The sequence below is a fragment of the Lagenorhynchus albirostris genome, chromosome 11 (genome assembly GCF_949774975.1).
Source record: "Lagenorhynchus albirostris chromosome 11, mLagAlb1.1, whole genome shotgun sequence".
Taxonomy (NCBI): domain Eukaryota; kingdom Metazoa; phylum Chordata; class Mammalia; order Artiodactyla; family Delphinidae; genus Lagenorhynchus; species Lagenorhynchus albirostris.
The window spans coordinates 6,852,647-6,857,604 of NC_083105.1; the positions used below are offsets into that span (position 1 = coordinate 6,852,647).

At 52.5% G+C, this 4,958-nt stretch overlaps 1 non-coding gene across 1 annotated transcript; it reads right to left on the reverse strand.

Annotated features, from left to right (window-relative positions):
• Positions 1-4,529: 4,529 nt before the first annotated feature.
• LOC132530160 (U12 minor spliceosomal RNA) lies at positions 4,530-4,679 on the reverse strand. The gene has a single exon (XR_009543714.1). It is a non-coding gene; the product is annotated as a U12 minor spliceosomal RNA (small nuclear RNA).
• Positions 4,680-4,958: the final 279 nt, after the last annotated feature.

Sequence of the window (4,958 nt, forward strand, 5' to 3'; positions counted from 1 at the left end):
CTTTTGCAGCTCCTGGAGGCTCTGTGACCTATGTCCTTGTGGGGGAGGGAGGGGGAGAGGAAGGGGCTGTGTAAGGCCTGGCATTTATTTCTGACGTTTGTGTTTATAGTAGAAAACTTGGGGACTTCCCTGGCAGTCCAGTGGTTAGGACTCCGTGCTTCCGCTGCAGGGGGCCTGGGTTTGAGCCCTGGTCGGGGAACTAAGATCCCACAAGCTAATGTGGTGCAGCCAAAAAAAAAAAAAAAATATTGGGAGAGTTCAGAAGAGTATACACGGGAAAAAATGCCGGAAGCTAGAGGCCAGCACTTAGAACTTGGATGACACCACGACATCCACTGTGTGGCCTCTGCTTTCCCCTAATGTCAGATGTGCTTTCCCGCTGTGGTCAGAAACTCGCCGTAGGCCCACATGGATCATGATTTTCTTATGTAGCAAATCCCTGTTGTTGGACAGTTAGGCTGTTTCCAGTTTGCAGATTTTGTAAATAACAGTGGCCATGTTCACCCTCCTTTTTTTTTAAATTTATTTTTCATTTATTTTTATTTTTGGCTGCGTTGGGTCCTCATTGCTGCTTGCGGGCTTTCTCTAGTTGTGGCGAGCGGGGGCTACGCTTTGTTGCAGTGCGTGGGCTTCTCATTGCGGTGGCTTCTCTTGTGGAGCACAGACTCCAGGCACGCAGGCTTCAGTAGTTGTGGCACGCAGGCTCAGTAGTTGTGGCTCACGGGCTCCAGAGTGCAGGCTCAGTAGTCGTGGCACACGGGCTTAGTTTCTCCACGGCATGTGGGCTCTTCCCAGGCCAGGGCTCGAACCCGTGGCCCCTGCACTGGCAGGCGGATTCTTAGGCACTGCGCCAGCAGGGAAGTCCTTCACCCTCCTTTCTTATGACTTCTTTTAGGGTAGATTCCTGGGAATAGATGGAGTGTGGACAGTGGGGGTCCAACTTTTAACCCTCCCCTTACACCCAGCCTTATTCACATCATCTCAGCCGTGTTAAAAGGTGTCCCCAGTCCCAACTTTGGACAACCCTGTGTGTCCCCAGTGTTTTCCTTTTTACTCTGTCCTCTGGAGAGCCCTGAGAGAAGTAGAGAGAAGTCAGTAGCACCTATTTCCAACAGAGAGACTGAGGCTCAGGGCAGTGAATGGCTTTCAGGGTGGAGGTCGGGCCTGAGGCAAGGCAGGTGTCGCCCTGTCCTGGGGAAGCTACAGGTGAGGAAGGGAGTGCCTTCATTCATTCAGGCACTCTTCCAGGGCCAGGGCCAGGGCCAAGGCTGCTCCAGACACACCCTTCCCTGCTCCTGGGGTGTTCACAAGAAAGACACTAGACAAGTAACTGGTGATGGGAAATGCCAAGATGGAAGTTAAAGATGGGACAGTGTGGGGCTTCTCTGGTGGCACACTGGTTAAGAATCCACCTGTCAACGCAGGGGACACGGGTTCAAGGCCTGGTCTGGGAAGATCCCACATGCCTCGGAGCAACTAAGCCTGTGCGCCACAACTACTGAGCCTGCGCTCTAGAGTCTGCAAGCCACAACTGCTGAGCCCACATGCCTAGAGCCCGTGCTCCACAAGAGAAGCCACCACAATGAGAAGCCCGCACACTGCAATGAAGAATAGCCCCCGCTCACCGCAACTAGAGAAAGTCCCTGTGCAGCAACAAAGACCCATCGCAACCAAAAATAAAAATAAAATTAAAAAACAAAAAAAGACGGGACAGTGTGGGAATGAGGGCTGTTCTCAGAGTTGGGCAGCAGGAACTCCCTCTGAGGAGGTGACCTTTGTGCTGCGATGTGAAGGGAAGGAGCTGGCCCCGCTGGGGTAGGTGTTCAAGGCGGAACAGCAAGTGTGAAGGCCTTGTGGCTAGAACAAGCTTGTGGAAGAAACTTCCAGAAACAGATCAAGGAAGGCAGGTGGCTGAGGGGACAGTGAGGATGAGACTGGAGAGGGAGGCAGGACTAGAGGGGTACTCCAGCGGGAGTGACCAGCAAGTGCGGAGGCCCTGGGACACAGTGAGGGCCAGTGTGGCTGGAGTGGAGTGGGGAAGAGGAGAAGACGGGGGAGTTCACAGGAGGCCTCGGGGCTAGAGAGCCACTCTCCCCTTTCATCTCTCACCTTCCATCTGTCTCTGGCCCTCACACATCCTGGAGCAGGGCTGGGACTCCTCAGTGGGCAGGGGAAGGACTCAGCCTGGGCCTCTCAGGCCCTGATGGCTCTTCTCCACACCTACCGTCTGCTGAGGACTCTGCTGAGCGCCTGACACACATTAGGTCTCCTGGTGCCTGTCCCCGTCTGGAGGATAAGAAAACGGGCCTGAGCGTTGAGACTTGCTGCACACTGCCTGAGCCCACAAGAGGCTGTCTGCTGAAGCTGGGATGAAGGACGTAAATTGGACCTGGTCCCTACCCTCTTATAAGTCTGTCTCCCCACCTGTAAAATGGGTGAGTGAATAAGCCAGTGATTCTCCACCCTCTCAGACGTGACACCATTTAAAAACAACATTTATAACAGCCGCTTTATGCTCCTGAAGTCACCGCTGATACCACCCACCTATACAGAATTTTTAAAAAATCAACACAAAGGGGACTTCCCTGGTGGTCCAGCGGTTAAGAATCTGCCTTCCAATGCAGGGGACGCAGGTTTGATCCCTGGTCAGGGAACTAAGAGCCCACGTGCCGCGGGGTAACTAACCGTACGCACTCTAGAGCCTGCATGCAACTACTGACCCCACGCTCTCTGGAGCCCGCGCTCCACAACTGGAGAGGAAGCCCTGAGCGCCACAACGAAGAGCCTACACAGCACAACTACGACCCAACGCAGCCGAATAAATGAATATTAAAAACAAAAATGCAAAACCCAAACATATTATAAAAGCAAAAAAGGAAAGGACTTTATAAAATGATGCACATTTCAGCATGTAAATGCTGGCGGCCCCAAGGCCCGTAGACGGAAGCATCAGGAGTCTGCATGGACGCATGGTCCCCGCACTGGCGCAGCCTCTAATGCCGCCCGCCTTCCCCGCTCTGCCGACAGGGGTGCGGTTTTCCCAGGCGGGTCACAATTATTGGTTAGTCTCCAAGTAAGGCAGGACCCAGTTCCTTTGGCTACAGCGCAAGTGCGTTGCTGGCAATCCCATATTTGTTTACACCAGGAAAAAAGTCCTGCGTGTTCATACAAGAAATGGAGCGAAACCCAGGATCAAAGAATCGTAACCGGCGCCTCCGCCCCGGGAATGTCCCGAGCGTTGGGAGACCCAGTGGGACATCCCATCCCGTCCCCGCTTCCACGTGACCGGATCCCTGCCGTCCCGACACCCAAATAAGACCTCACGAAGTTCCGAAACGCTTCTGGAGGAGGGCAATCCGGCAGTCACAGAATTACATGACATCAATGACTCCACTATTGGGGTAGTTTAAGGAAATTATTTAAGCGCTATTTTTACACTTCGCTTTCTTCGCGTGGAGGTGCGAAAGGGCCTTAACTCCCGCGCTCCTCTGGCCCTTTCCTATTCCTGCGCACCTGCCTGCCCTCCGCTGTGCAGCCGGCCAAGGGTTGGTTCCTGGTTTCCGCGTTCCTTCCCGGCACCTCGCGGAGGGAGGAGTTAATGGTCCTGTTTCACGGCTGAGAAAAGGAGGGCCAGCCAGCAGCCAATCACGGCTGCGAAGGCGGGGACCTGGATTTCCCTCCTCCGGTGCCCAATCTTCACCAGCTCGTCTCTCCACGGACCTGCTAGGTTTTCATCTGCGGTGTGATGTTCTGTCGAGAACACATAACTCCACTCACCCGTTGTACTTACAGCAGTGATTCATAGGGCACTTAATCTTTGTTCGGCGCTGGTCTAAAACGCGTTGCACGTTTAGTCTTTGTTTAATGTTTCTGTTTTTCTGTTGGTGGTGTTTTGGCCACACCGCGCTGCATGCGGGGGTTTTACTTCCGCGATCAGGGATCTAACCCCGGGCCCGCTGCAGCAGAACCGCGCAGTCCTCACCACTGGATCGCCAAGGAATTCCGTTTCCTGCTGTTGTTGTATTTTTCATTCACTGGTTCGACATACTGAACCTCCCACCGGGATCAGTGCTGGAGACTGAGATTACATCAATTAAAAAAAAAATACAGATTCGGAACACTTCATTTGGCCCTCGCAGCGACGTAGTTCATGTGCCCCATTGTGCAGATCAGGAAGACAACGGTTAGGCTGGCAAAAACATTCGGTTGTAAACGTCCTACGGCCTAGAAGTGTGAGTCGTGGTACGTGAGCACTGCATTATAACACACACAACGAGGCTCCCGTGTACTGCACGTTGTCTCCCCCGAACAATTAACTGGTAATACTTCCCAGTCAACGCCGCTCGTAAGCTCCAAACAACTACCTATATTATCTTAACCCAATCTTAACCGTTTTACGGGTTAACAACCCCGGATAGGCGCGGGACGTTTGATCACCACCGTTAACCGACAACATAATTTCTTAGTTCGTCTTTAAGTTTCCTCAATTGTGTTAATTACTAAATTCTACCTTTTAAATGTAAGGGGTACGGGCAGATCGCAACACCCAGGCATCCCGCAAAGTAGGCGGGTCACCGTAGGGGCAACCTTTACCCGCTCAAAAATTCGTCTCACATTAGCAGTGAGGATTCGGGCGTCACCCCGAATCGTTATTTTCCTTACTCATAAGTTTAAGGCATAAACCACTACTAACGCTTACTTCCTAGGTAATGAATCCCATTCTCATTAGCCCTACGGTGAGTGGCAAAGTTGACCGTCGAACCGAGAACCTCTTTCCTTTGAAGATTGTCTTACTCATTTAATTCTTTTCTGTTGCTTTTCATTTTATTTGCTCGTCTGGAGAAAGAGGGAACGTTAGGGCTACGACCCGCCGTATGCAGATAAGCAGCGGACGTCGCAAAGGCTCACGGGAAGAGCCCCGCCCCTTCCGGTTCTTGCGCGGTTTGATCTGTCGCGAG